The sequence below is a fragment of the Chiloscyllium plagiosum genome, unplaced genomic scaffold, assembly GCF_037043375.1.
Source record: "Chiloscyllium plagiosum isolate Xiang-an unplaced genomic scaffold, Cpla_swu_hap1 HiC_scaffold_28, whole genome shotgun sequence".
NCBI classification, from domain to species: Eukaryota; Metazoa; Chordata; class Chondrichthyes; order Orectolobiformes; family Hemiscylliidae; genus Chiloscyllium; species Chiloscyllium plagiosum.
The window spans coordinates 42858363-42873897 of record NW_028270166.1 but is presented as its reverse complement, the minus strand read 5'-3'; positions in this window follow the sequence as shown (position 1 = coordinate 42873897).

Here is a 15535-nt window from a genome sequence, read left to right as displayed (position 1 = left end):
CTCGGCAGAGTGGGAGGGGGAGTTGAAATGTTGAGCCACTGGGCGATTTGGTTGATTGGTGCGGGTGTCTCGGAGATGTTCCCTAAAGCGCTCTGCTAGGAGGCGCCCAGTCTCCCCAATGTAGAGGAGACCGCATCGGGAGCAACGGATACAATAGATGATATTAGTGGATGTGCAGATAAAACTTTGATGGATGTGGAAAGCTCCTTTGGGGCCTTGGATAGAGGTGAGGGAGGAGGTGTGGGCGCAGGTTTTACAGTTCCTGCGGTGGCAGGGGAAAATGCCAGGATGGGAAGGTGGGTCGTAGGGGGGCGTGGACCTGACCAGGTAGTCACGGAGGGAACGGTCTTTGCGGAAGGTTATCCCACGCGGACTCCGGACCACCTTTAAACCAGCAGAGTTCGGACCCGAACAGGACAAACAGTACAGATTACAGATTCAAAAACACCAGCAACAGTTCTCCTTCAAGATCCTCCGCTCCACGCTTGCAGCAATGCGCCGGTACCTAACCTCTCTACAGTCTGCCCTGCCTCAGCTGAGGGCCACACTCTCTCAGAATTGCAAAGGACCCACTCTGTACTACATCCTCAGGAGAATCCATACTCTCAACAAACAGTATTTCAATTCCATCTCAAACATCAAAAACTGTAAGTACAACAAACTTTTATCTACCCAGCTCCATAACCAGCGCTCCTTGAACATTCCAGAAGATTCCCCTGGCCTCGGAAACGCCATTAGCCATGCGGCTGATGCAGCTACCACCCCCACGCTGATTGATGATGTCACTTCTGCCCCCATCATGGCCACTCCCACAGCCACTTCCGGCCCTCACATCATCGCCGATGCCACATGCTCAGTGACTTCCGCCACCCCTACTGCCGTGTCTGCCACCACTTCCGACCCCACCAGCGCCATTCACCTGCATTCTGCTGACACGCCCCCCCCAGACCCCACTGTCACTATCCCCACCCCCCAGAACCCCGAGGGGAACACTACCCCTGCTCATGACTCTACCCCCATTCCCCCCACCATCACACCCACTCCAGGTACTGGCTCCGACCCCACTCCCAGCTCTACACCCACACCAGTTCCCAGCTCCCAGCCCTGCCGAGTTTTCACCATCCCCCCAGACCTCCCCCTCACTGAGGACGAACGATCAGTCCTCAGCAAAGGACTCACCTTCGTCCCCCTCCGTCCACGCATCAATGAATTTAATACACGCCGTGACATCGAACAATTCTTCCGTCGGCTCCGCCTCCGAGCTTACTTTCACAATCAGGACTCCCGCCCACCTTCCGAGGACCCCTTCGCCCACCTCCAACACACTGCATCCACCTGGGCACCCCGCGCTGGCCTATTACCTGCCCGCGACCTCTTCATTTCCAACTGCCGCCGGGACATTAACCGCCTCAACCTGTCGACCCCCCTCCCTCACTCCAACCTCTCACCCTCACAACGCGCAGCCCTCCAATCCCTCTGCTCCAATCCTGACCTCACCATCAAGCCAGCGGACAAAGGGGGTGCAGTGGTAGTCTGGCGCACTGACCTCTACATCGCTGAAGCCAAACGCCAACTCGAGGACACCTCTTCCTACTGCCCCCTTGACCATGACCCCACCCCCCATCACCAAACCATCATCTCCCAGACCATACAGAACCTCATCACCTCAGGAGATCTCCCACCCACAGCTTCCAACCTCATAGTCCGGGAACCCCGCACTGCCCGGTTCTACCTCCTTCCCAAGATCCACAAGCCTGACCACCCTGGCCGACCCATTGTCTCAGCATGCTCCTGCCCCACTGAACTCATCTCTAACTACCTCGACACTGTCCTATCCCCCCTAGTCCAGGAACTCCCCACATACGTTCGAGACACCACCCACGCCCTCCACCTCCTCCAAGACTTCCGTTTCCCCGGCCCCCAACGCCTCAACTTCACCATGGATATCCAATCCCTCTACACCTCCATCCGCCATGACCAGGGCCTCCAAGCCCTCCATTTTTTCCTCTCTAGACGTTCCCAACAGTACCCCTCCACCGACACTCTCATTCGTTTGGCCGAACTGGTCCTCACCCTTAACAATTTCTCCTTTGAATCCTCCCACTTCCTCCAGACCAAAGGGGTAGCCATGGGCAAACGTATGGGCCCCAGCTATGCCTGTCTCTTTGTTGGCTACGTAGAGCAGGTGATCTTCTGTAATTACACCGGCACCACTCCCCACCTCTTCCTCCGCTACATTGATGACTGCATTGGCGCCACCTCGTGCTCCCGCGAGGAGGTTGAGCAATTCATCAACTTCACCAACACATTCTACCCTGACCTTAAATTTACCTGGACCATCTCTGACACCTCCCTCCCCTTCCTGGACCTCTCCATCTCCATCAGTGACAACCGACTTGACACTGACATCTTCTACAAACCCACCGACTCCCACAGCTACCTGGATTACACCTCTTCCCACCCTACCTCTTGCAAAAATGCCATCCCGTATTCCCAATTCCTCCACCTCCGCCGTATCTGCTCCCAGGAGGAGCGTTTCCACCATAGAACACACCAGATGGCCTCCTTCTTTAGAGACCGCAATTTCCCTTCCTACGTGGTTAAAGATGCCCTCCAACGCATCTCATCCACATCCCGCACCTCCGCCCTCAGACCCAACCCCTCCAACCGCAACAAAGACAGAACGTCCCTGGTGCTCACCTTCCACCCTACCAACCTTCGCATAAACCAAATCATCCGCCGACATTTCCGCCACCTCCAAACAGACCCCACCACCAGGGATATATTTCCCTCCCCACCCCTCTCCGCCTTCCTCAAAGACCGTTCCCTCCGTGACTACTTGGTCAGGTCCACGCCCCCCTACGACCCACCCTCCCATCCTGGCACTTTCCCCTGCCACCGCAGGAACTGTAAAACCTGCGCCCACACCTCCTCCCTCACCTCTATCCAAGGCCCCAAAGGAGCTTTCCACATCCATCAAAGTTTTACCTGCACATCCACTAATATCATCTATTGTATCCGTTGCTCCCGATGCGGTCTCCTCTACATTGGGGAGACTGGGCGCCTCCTAGCAGAGCGCTTTAGGGAACATCTCCGAGACACCCGCACCAATCAACCAAATCGCCCAGTGACTCAACATTTCAACTCTCCCTCCCACTCTGCCGAGGATATGGAGGTGCTGGGCCTCCTCCACCACCGCTCCCTCACCACCAGACGCCTGGAGGAAGAACGCCTCATCTTCCGTCTCGGAACACTTCAACCCCAGGGCATCAATGTGGACTTCAACAGTTTCCTCATTTCCCCTTTCCCCACCTCATCCTAGTTTCAAACTTGCAGCTCCGCACTGTCCTCTTGACCTGTCCGGACTTGTCCGACCTGCCCAGCTCCTTTTCCACCTATCCACTCCACCCTCTCCTCCCTGACCTATCACCTTCATCTCCTTCCCCACTGACCTATTGTACTCTATGCCACTCTCACCCCACCCCCACCCTCCTCTAGCTTATCTCTCCACGCTTCAGGCTCTCTGCCTTTATTCCTGATGAAGGGCTTTTGCCCGAAACGTCGATTTTGCCTGTCCTCGGATGCTGCCTGAATTGCTGTGCTCTTCCAGCACCACTGATCCAGAATCTGGTTTCCAGCATCTGCAGTCATTGTTTTTACCTCATCCATTACATCTTGCCAACCTGAAAAAGACCCATTAAAGCCTACTTTCTGCTTCCTGTTAGCTACCCCATTTTCTTATTCCATGTGCTGCAGTGAGGGAATATTCACAGGCCCATGTACCTAATGGCATTGACTCATACTGTAGGATGTTAAATATGAGTTGTAGGTCTGTATTACAGGGGATAATGAGTCAAATTGAGCCAATTGCCACATGAAAGGAAAGGTATGTAAAGATCCAAGCTGTAAGGATCCTGCACATGGGGAAGAGCAAATCAGTCATACACCATTTTACCGTGTAGAGACTGTTATAGGCTATCCAGCATACAAGCAGCTTGATTGGTAAAGACTCGGTCAAGATCTCAAATGGAAAGCAAACCTTTCATTTCTGACCTTTCCTCCCCCGTACACGAAGGCAGATATTTGACCAATGTACCCCTCACAGCCAGACTGGCATTGCTGAGTTTAGGAAGGAGGATGAGAAAGAACATGGTTTGTCCAGTGACAACAGAACCAGGGAGCTGAAGGAGTGTATGAGAAAGCAGTGACTGAGGGGAGAGTCCGTGATGTTGAACAGTGTACCATAACAGCATGCACTGAAGGTGCTGCAGCTACCTCAGTGTGAGTGAAAGGCAGTGCTGGGCAAATCTTTGTGTGAGTGGAGAAGCCATTACCTACATCTACCACCTTCTCCAAGCAGACCTTCAGCCACTTTGGGATCAAAGCTTCCGAATAACCAGCTTCTTTCAAATCTCAATTGGGTATGTGCATGGCACCTCCCAACTAGTGACCTGGAAGTACAGAGGTGAGTTCAGAAATGCCCGTTATGGGAAAGCACTACAATTTCTCCAGCTGGCCCAATAACAAAGAGGCAGGTAGCTGTCAGATTTACAACCATTGCTGGAAATGGGATAGACTGGAATTCTCTCCAGTATAAAGAGCCATTGACTAAGTGCCTGTGGTGTCCGGAGTTCCATGGTATCATCCAGCCAGATTCCTGAACAGGAGGGGATTTTGCTCCCTCAGTAACCAGCTTTGTCACCACAGACAACCATTCCCACATTCAGGAGCTGTCATATCCCTCACATTTTGCACTGGGCCCCAGATTCCTTCAACCTTCACTCCCTCACAACATCTCCAGTGGTGGCTTGTGGGTAACAAAGGTTACCCACGGATGGCATGGCTAATGACCACAGTGCACAACTCTCAGGTCAATGCTTACACATTGCTGCCATGCTGTCTGTACCCTGTCCATGTGGACCATAGGCAAACAGATAATGGTCTTCTAAATGTATCTGAGGATACATTTAGAACCATAGAAATACAACCATGGAAATGATACAACATAGAAAGGGGCCACTCAGTCCATTTTGTCCATGCCAACCCAAAGACACCCAGATGCCCTTTCTAATCCCACACAGCCCATAGCCCTGCAGTTTATAGCACTTACAGGGCAGATCAAGGTACTTTTTGAAAGGGTTTAGGGTCCCTACCTCCACCACCAACTTAGGCAGTGAATTACAGACACCCTCCACCCTCTGCGTAAAAACATTTTTCTTCATGTCTCCCACTTAAATTGAATCTATGACCACTGGGTTTTTGAACTCACAACCAAGGGAAGCAGCTTTGTCCTGTCTACTCTATCTCTACCCCTCACAACTCTGTCACCCATCAGCCTTCTCTGTTTCAAGGAAAACAACCCCAACCTCTCCAATCTCTCCTTGTAGTTACAATTCTCCAGCCCTGGCAACATACTGGTACATCTTCTCTGCACTTATGTAATTATGGTCCTTCCTGTAATGTGACTGCACACAGTACTCCAGTTGTGGCCTCACCACGACCTCTGTAGCCTAGACAGCTTAAAAGCAGCTATCCATTGTTGTCTGGAAAGGGACAATAAAGATTGTCCACTGTACCCACCCAAGCGCCATGACTGGATTGGATCTTCGAAGAATGAGAGATGGACAAGTCACCTGTCTGCTTGGGTGAGGAAGGAAGGCAGTCAGTCACAAGTGATGAAGGAACCAATGTTGATGATGACAATGTGGAAGAAGTCAGGGCAGGACTGAAGTGAGGCAGACAGGCCCGAGAGGACTTAACAGGAGCTGGATTTGAGAGTGAAGGACATTGTATTAATAAATGTGGATAATGAGTCAATTACACCGCAGTGATTTCCTGGTCTCAAGGGAATGATTGCTTTGTAAGACCATAAGAAATAGGAGCAGAATTAGACCATTCAATCCATGGGGTTTGCTTCATCATTTCAACATGGCTGATATGTTTCTCAACCCCATTCTCCTGCCTTTTCCCCATAACCCTTGATCCCCTTACTAACCAGCAACCTATCAATCTCTGTCTTAAAGACACTCAATGACTTGGCCTCCACAGCCCTCTGAGGCAATGAGTTCCACAGATTCACTACCCTCTGGCTGAAGAAATTCCTCCTCATCTCAGTTCTAAAGGGTAGGCCCTTCACTCTGAGGGTGTGCCTTTGGGTCCTAGTCTCTCCTACTAGTGGGAACATTTTCTCCAAGTCCATTTTACCCAGGCCTCTCAGAATTCTGTAAGTTTCAATCAGATCCTCCCTTATCCTTCTAAACTTCATCGAGTACGGACCCAGCATCCTCACTTCCCTTCATACGACAAGCCTTTTATTCCCAGGACCATTCTTGTCAACCTCCTCTGGATCTCTTCAAAGTTAACATATCTTTCCTTAGATATGGGGCTCATTACCCACAATACTCAAAATTTGGGGAGGTGACGGCCTGGTGGCATTCTCACTGGACTGTTAATCCAGAGACTGTTGCAGAAGAATCACTCAATAGTCTGTAAAAAATTACCAGGAGACAGAGAAAATCCTTCATGAAATTAAACTTTAATTTTGCAAGATCAAAGCTATGACAGCTAGAAAATGTCTTCTCTGTCTGCCCACGAGACCTTGTCTCTCTGCAGTTTATACAGTCTTAGGTTCCCGTGCTTATCTAATAGCATAAGCAGCCCCCATCATACTGGCTTACTTTGTCTTCCGAACCTAATCATCTTCTGCCACACTTGTTCACTACGTTACACTTAAGCTAACATATTACAACACCATTGCCTTCAGTATTAGCTCATCTATCAGTGATTTAACTAGCCTATCACAGTGCACTACCATTATCTGTTACTGGAGCTCTGTTGTATGATCCTGTGCATGCATTACAACACTAAGTCAGCTACATAACTGCCAAATTAACTTCCATAAGAGCTGGGTAATATTCTGGGGACCCAGGTTCGAATCCCGTCATGTCAGATGGTAGAATTTGAATTGAATAAAACTCTGGAACTAAGAATTTAATGATAATCATGAATCCATAGTTGATTGTTGGAAAAACCCATCTGGGTCACTAATGCTCTTTAGGGAAGGAAACTGCCATCCTGACCCAGTCTGGCCTACATGTGACTCCAGACCTACAGCAATGTGGTTGACACTTTACTGCCCTCTGGGCAATTAGAGACGAGCAATAAATGCTGCCTAACCAGCAATTCCCACATTCTGTGAAACCAGCAGTCTGACCAGAACCTTTCACAGCCTCAGCAGTGCACCCCTGATCTTGTATTCTCATCCACTGGACATGAATGCTCACATTTCATTTGCCTTCCAAATTGCCAACTGAATCTGCATGTTATCCTTAAGGGAATCCTGAACTAGGACTCAGAAGTCTCTTTGCTCTTCAGATTTCCAAATCCTTTCTACATTTAGAAAATAGTTTACGCCTTGAATCTTCCTACCAGAGTGCATCACTTCACACTTTCCCACGTTGTATTCCATCTGCCACTCCTGTGCCTACTCTTCTGGTCTGTCCAAGTCCTTCTGCAGCCTCCTCGCTTTCTCAACCTACCTGTCCCTCCACCTATCTCTGCAAACTTAGCAACAATGCACTCAGTTCCTTTGTCCAGATCGCTAATTTATAATGTGAATATTTACGGTCCCAACATAGACCTCTGCCAAGCTCCACTGGTCAATGGGAGGAATGAATATGGGGAATGGGCATGTTTAAGCACTAAACATCCACGGTGAAGGTGAAGTACTGGGGACTGGGGAACTGGAAGTTTCCGAGGAGGTGGAGGGTGTGGTTGGTATCCTGGATGTAGGTGGGAAGTGCCTGGACCAAGGGGGGAAAGGATGGAGTTGAGGCAGGAAGAAATGAGTTAGTGGTCAAGGGGTAGGTAGGACCTGGTATCAGAGAGCTGGTCTTCAGCCTCTGTGACATTCCATTCTCTAAACTACCAGAACTCTGCATTTGTCAGCGGGTTTGATGGCAAAACGGGGATTGGTGTGGAGGGAGTGAAGCACTGCACTTTCGGGGCGGGGGGCAGGTGAGATTGAAGTGGGCGAAGGAGAGGCGGAGAAATCGAGGCAGCTGATGTCATACAATAAAGAGTTCCAGGGCAGGCGAAAGGCTGGGAGAGGGAGTCTAAGAGGAAGAGGAAGATTGGAGGCTGGAGAAGGTGTCATCAAACAGTGGTTGGGAGTCTATGTCAACATTGAATGAACTGGTGAACAGTACCTACACAGGCACTGTGCCCCAACTCTTCCAATGTTACACCGACGACTTGCATCAGTGCAACGTCCTGCACCCAGGCTGAACTGGAGCAGTTCATCGACTTCACCCATAACTTCCACCCCACCCTCAAATTCACTTAGATACCTCCCTCTCCACTTCCATCTCTGGCGACAGGTTACAGACTGACATTTCCTAAAAACTTACAGACTCCCATAACTACCTGGACTACACCTCCTCCTAACCCCCATCCTGCAAAAACTCCATCCCATTTTCCCAATTTCTCTCTTTGTCGCATCTGCTCTGGTGGGGAGACATTCCATTCCCTAGCATCTCAGATGTCCATCTATTTTGAACAACGTGTTTTTCCACTCTCCGTCATCCAGACATCCCTCCACCACATCTCCCCTGTTCTCCACTCCACTATTCTAAAATCCCCCACCTCCAAACTCAATAAAGATAGGGTTCCCCTGGTCCTCACTTTCCATCCGACTAGTCTTCTCATCCAATATATCATCCTTAAACACTTCCACTAACTCCAATTAGACCCCACCACCAAGATCATCTTCCTCTCCCCATCCCTCTCCGCCTTCCATAAGGAGTATTCCTTTTGTCACTCCTTGGTTCACGCCACTCTCCCCACCAAACCCCCAGAAACCAACCCCCCCCAGCCCGTACCTTGCCCGGCAGCCGGAAAAGATGTAATACCTGCCTGCATACCACCCACCTAACTTCCATTCAGGGCCCCAAACAGTTCTTCCAGGTGAGACTGAGGTTCACCTGCATCTCTTCCAAACTAGTTCACTGCATCCCATGCTCCAGACATGGTCATCTCTACATTGGTGAGGCCAAACGTAAACGCAGGGAACGTTTCGCTGAGTATCTCAGCCCATCCTGCGAGGGCCAACCTGACCCACTGGTCAACCCCCACCCCCACCTTCCCCATTTCAATTCTCCTTCTTTATTCCATCCCTCTCCGTTGTGTCCATCCTCAGCTTCCTCCATTGCCACGGTGGATCAGATCACGAAATGGAGAATCAACACTTTATCTTTCACCGGGGCAGCCTATTTCAAATAACCTTCCCCAACTCCCTCTCCAGCCCCACCTCCTCTCTTCCATCCCACCTATCGACACTTCCTTCCAGCTCCCATCGACCAACCAGGTTGTACCCACCACCTGTGTTCACCTATCACTATCTATGAATGGCTTGGAAGAGAACTTGCAGGTGGTGCTTGTTCCCAAGTATCTGCTGCCTTTGTCCTTCTAGGTGGAAGTGGTCATGGGTTTGGAAGGTGCTGTCTGAGGATCTTTGGTGAAGTTCTGCAGTGCATCTAGTAAATAGTACACACTGCTGCCACTGAGCATTGGTGGTGGGTCGAATGGATGTTTGTGGATGTGGTGCCAATCCAGTGGCTGCTTTGTCCTGGATGGTGTGAAGTTTCTTGAGTATTATTGGAGCTGCACCCATCCAGGCAAGTGGGGAGTGTTCTTTCACTCTTGAGCCTTGTAGGTGGTAGATAGGCTATGGGGAATCAAGGCATGAGTTATTTGCTACAGTTCCTAGCCTCTGAACTGTTCTGATAGCCACTGCGATGAGTCTGGTCAAGTTTCTGGCCAATGGTAACTCCCAGGATGCTTTTAGTGGGGTATTCTGTGAAAGTCAAGGGCTGGTGGTTAGATTGTTTTGTATTGGAGATGGTCATTGCTTGGCATTTGTGTGGTGCAGATGTTACTCTTCACTCGTCAGCCCCAGCCTGGATATTATCCAGATCTTGTTTCATTTGAACATGGACTGCTTCAATATTTGAAGAGTTGCGAACGGTGCAGAACATGGTGCAATCATCGGCGGACATCCCCACTTCTGACCTTATGAGGAGGGAAGGTCATTGATGAAACCGCTGAAAATGGTTGGGACCAGGACACTACCCTGAAGAACTCCCACAAAGATGTCCTGGAGCTGAGATGGCTAACTTCCAACAACCACGACCATCTTCCTATATGTCAAATATGACTCCAACCAGTGGAGAGTTTACCTCCTGATCGCAATTCATTCCAGTTTTGCTGTGGCTCCTTGATGCCACAGTTGGTCAAATGATGTCAAGGGCAGTCACTCTCTCCTCCCCTCTGGAATTCAGCTCTTTTGTCCATGTTTTAACCAAGGCTGTGATGAGGTCAGGAGCTGAGGGCCCTGGCAGAACCCCAAACCAGGCATCACTGAGCAGGTTATTGTTGATCAGGTGCTGCTTAGTAGCACTGCTGATGACCCCTTCCATCACTTTACTGATGATTGAGAGTAGACTGATGGGACGGTCATTGGCCAGATTGTATTTGCCCTGCTTTTTGAGTACAGGATACACCTGGGCAATTTTCCATATTGTTGAGTAAATGCCAGTGTTGTAACTGTACTGGAAGAGTTTGACGAGGGGAACGGTAAGTTCAGGAGCACAAGTCTTCAGTACAATTGCCGGAATGTTATCAGGGCCCATTGCCTTTGCAATATTCAGTGTCTCCACCCATTTCCTGTTTCACTTGGAGTGAATCAACTTGGCTGAAGACCGGTATCGGTAATGCTGGAGACCACTGGATGAGGCCAAGATGGAGCATCCACTTGGCACTTCGGGCTGAAGATTGCAGTGAATGCTTCAGCCTTACCTTTTGCCCTGATGTGCTGGGCCCTTCCATCATTGAGGATGGGGATACTTGTGGAACCTCTTCCTCCAGGGGCTTGTTTAATCGTCCACCAACATTCACAACTGGATGTGGCAGGACTGCCGAGCTTAGATCTGATCTGTTGGTTGTTGGGATTGCTTAGCTCCGTCTATCACTTGCTGCTGATGAGCACTGGGTGTACTTTGATCGAGGGGTGAATTCTCACAGCTGCAATTGTCTGTATGTTTTACTTGTAAGAAGAACTTGGTAGATGTGATTAAATTAACTAGAAGCAGAAACAGACTACTGGGTCACTTGGGCCTGATCTGCCCCTTCAACAATTTCATGGTTGGTCTGATTCCTGTATATTCCAACCTATCCCCAATAACCTTTTACCTAATTGAAGATGCATGAATACAAAGAGTTCAACAGAACGTTCACATCAAACCCACAAGAACAACTTGAAAATTGAGCTCAAACTATGGCTCCCTTTCTTATATGTCATGTCTCCTCAAATTCCACCCTCCACAAGTCAAGAATGTGATGGAGGACTCTCCAATTTCTGAATGGTGTTAAAAATTCCCATCAGTGTAAATCACTCTCTCCACTATGACTCATCCATTCCATCAATCCCTCTGGAGTGTAGCCTCTGTGCTGAGCAGAGCTGAGAGCATGCTGCCTACTCCAATATGGACTCTCCACTCACTCTCCTCATGGCTACTGTTTGCTCTTGTCCAATCAGGAAGTGTGAGTCTGCCAATGAAAACACAATGATTGATGTTCCTACCAAACCACCAGGAAATGATCTTACAGCCATTAGACAGTTTATAAGATGGCTATGCTTTAAACATTGTCCTTGAAGCTAACATAGAATGGGGTGAGGTTGTGCTGAACTTTGCCGAGCATCAGGACCAAGCGACTGCAGTTTCACAGATCCAGGGAACCCAATCAAAAATCAGATGTAATCTTTCCCACCCGGACACTGAGAGGAAGGCAGCTGTTCTTGTTGCTTGCAGAGTTCAAACTGTCCGGAAGAGTCAGGACAGGCTTTGGAGGAAGAAAGGCCCACAACAGGCCAGGCAGAGGAAAGGATTGTTTTTAGATCAATCACCTAATTGGGGAAAGGCCTCTAAAGGATGGAATCTATGTTCAAGGAAACAAGGAATAGAAGAGTGGAAGACCTTAGAATCATCAGGGGAATTCTGATTTTTATGCTGAAAGGATTCTGTCATGGGAACTTTATTTCAAAGGACACCGGAGAGTCCACTTGGTAAAGCAGGGTGAAGAGATCCTGTTTGACTCAGGAAGAGTTTAAACTTTAATCTTAAGGCTGTGGAGAGTGTGGTGTTATGTATAAACACAGAACTGGGTTGTTGGCTGTGGTGGTGACGTCCTGGTGGTATTATCACTGGATTGTTAATCCAGAGAACCAGGTAATGTTCTGAGGGACTGGGTTCAAATCCCTGCCCTGGCAGGTGGTTGAATTGGAATGCAATGGGAAAACAAAATCTGGAATAAAGAGTCTAATGAAAACCATGGATCGGTTGTTGGAAAAACCCATCTCTTTCGCTTATGTCCTTTAGGGAAAGAAACTGCCATCCTTACCTGGTCTGGCTTACACATGACTCCAGAACCACAGCAATGTCCTCTGGGCAATTAGGAGTGGGTATTAAATGCTGGCAGAGCCAGTGATGCCCTCATCTTTAAATGAATAAAAACAATAGGAAATTACCATAGAATATTCTTTTTTACAATGTAATGAACTTGTTGCCTGCTACGGAATATTTAGTTTATGTTGACCTTACCTTTTTTGTTACAGTAAGGGTCTTAAAATGTGAAAGCCTATCCTCCAATTTTTAATTTAGTCGCTCAGTTGGAAACCATGCGTTCGGTCTCTACAGGGTTTGTAACAATTACTGCTATTGTCTAAGTTTGTAGACCAAGTATGGTGATCTTAGTGAGATAGCAAAGTCTTGGCTACTGTGGAAATGTACTGTAGTCTGAGCTTGAACCTTCAATAGAGAAGGAATGCAAAGGAAAGATTATTGCTAAAAAATATTGTAAGTTTGGAAAGATAAGCTATTGCTTATTAAATGATACTTGATAAATATATTCTGATCCAAAAGGTAACATCTGCCATTACTTGCCAGGAAAGTGACTGCTTCACTTGTCAATCAGGCAGCACCTTGGCATGGAAAGGACGCTAAGTGTGTTGTATAAAACTTCTCTCCCACGCACACTCCCTGGTGGGATCCCATATAGACGGCAAAAACACTGGACGGTAAGGTTGCTAATGCAATTCATTTTTAAAATTGTTATAGTATGTGTTTTAGGCAAGCATTTTGTGTTTAAATTAACGTTGTGGATATCAAATGTCAAGGTCTCTTTGTGTCATTTCAAGTTGTTGTAATATTTCAGAGAAGGAATGTTTATCTTCGACGTGGGCTTAATAATGTAAAGCAAAGTACACCGAAGTAGGTGCCATCATCAAAGATTGTACAGAGAGACTGGAGAAAATAACCTATTGTCCACGACTTGAATTCTCACCAGACACGGCTTCTTGTGTTCGGTTCTTAGGTTAGATTAGATTCCCTACAGTATGGAAATAGGCTCTTTGGCCCAACAAGTCCACACCAGCCCTCCAAAGAGTAACCCACTCCCCTACCCTATATTTACCCCTGACTAATGCATCTAACACTATGGGCAATTGAGCATGGCCAATTCACCTGACTTGCACATCTTTGGATAGTGGGAGGAAACTGGAACACCCGGAAGAAACCCACGCAGACACGGGGAGAATGTGCAAGCTCCACACAGTCACCCGAGGCTGGTCCCTGGCGCTGTGGGGCAACACTGCTAACCACTGAGCCACCGTGCCAACCCTTATAAAGAGTGGGCCTGGCATCTACTGCATAGTGAGCGTGGACATCAATAATAAACTCTTTTTCTGCTCATTCATGATTAGTGTGGTGCTGGAAAAGAACAGCCAATCAGGCAGTATCTGAGGAATAGGAGAGTCGACGTTTCAAGCATAAGCTCTTCATCAGGAATGCACTAGTAATGTGGAACCCCAGGCTATCAACAGGGGAGGTGGTGGTGTAGTGGCATTATCACTGCACTAGTAATGTGGAACCCCAGGCTATCAACAGGGGAGGTGGTGGTGCAATGGCATTATCACTGCACTAGTAATGTGGAACTCCAAGGTATCATATAGGGGAGGTGGGGATCAACAGGGGAGGTATCATCCCTGCACTAGTAATCTGGAACCCGAGGCTATCATTTAACATTCCTGATGAAGAGCTTATGCTTGAAACGTCGACTTTTCTGCTCCTCGGTTGCTGCCTGACCGGCGGTGCTTTTCCAGCACCACACCTTTTAACTCTGATCTCCAGCATCTGCAGTGCTCACTTTCTCCTGCTCATTCATGATCCTTTGAGGGCTAGGAGGGTTCCTGAGGCATTTATATTAAGGGCAGTGGTGACTTGCATTGTAATGGTCATGTGCTAGGAGACTGACCAGGCAGCTCCTACGTAACCTTCCTCCTGGCCTCCATTCTGTGAGGCTTCTCCTCATGCCCAGTTAGCTGACTGGGGTGTGATTGGTGCATTGCCATAGTTTGCTCTTTAAGTCAGAGAGTTTCCATTGAAACATCTGACAATTACTACTGTTGGAGAAATATTGTTGGAGAAACTTCCACTGAGCTATCTTACTGAGCTGATAAACACTTTTTAAATTTGAATTCAGAACTTGTTCATATACTTCTTCCTAACTTCTCTGCACAATTTATGTATTGGTTCTTTAAATTGGGCAGCATTTGTGCATTTAAATTGAATTCAGTTGCTGCGCTCTGACCCTCATCTTAATGGTTAGCTCAGTTGGTTGGTATATAATGCAGAGTGATTGCAACTTAATTCCCACACTGCCTGAGGTTACTACAATAGTCTCCTTCTCACCCCTTCCCCTCACGTGAGGCGTGATAACCATCAGCTTAAACGTCCTCCAGTTTTATTTCTTTCAAATGAGAGTGGAGGACTGTGGCAACTTCATTTTTCTCAAGAGGTTAGTAAAAGTTAACAATCATGAAAATATGACCTTTATTCATTTCCAGCTTCTGAATATCTCAGGGAATTTCACTTTAATCTCTCATTGTTGAACCCTGAGAAGGTGGATGCTGGTAGAGCTATTTGATATGGTTTTCTAGGAAACTTCACAAGAGTCAGTCACATTAACCTGGGACTGGAGTCGCACATCGTGCAGGCTGGATAAAGAAGTCAGGCTTCCAATCCGGAAAGGCATGAGTGAACCATCTATGTGCTTAGGACATTCTAAAAACTTCTATAGTCAAGATTAGAGTGGTGATGGAAAAGCACAGCAGGCCAGGCAGCATCCAATGAAAATTGACGTTTTGGGCAAAAGCCCTTCCTGATGAAGGGCTTTTGCCTGAAATGTCAATTTTCCTGATCTTTCTTGCTACCTGACCTGCTGTGCTTTTCCATCACCATTCTAATCTCGACTCTGATCTCCAGCATCTGCAGTCGTCACCTTCACCTAAAAGCTTCCATAGTCGAGGCCTTAAAACCAGCTTTTCATTTTCAGGCTTGCAAAGCAAGCTGGGCTATAAATCCCAAAATAACATTCCAGCACATTCTTATACAGTCACGGAGTCAACAGCGTGGAATCAGAC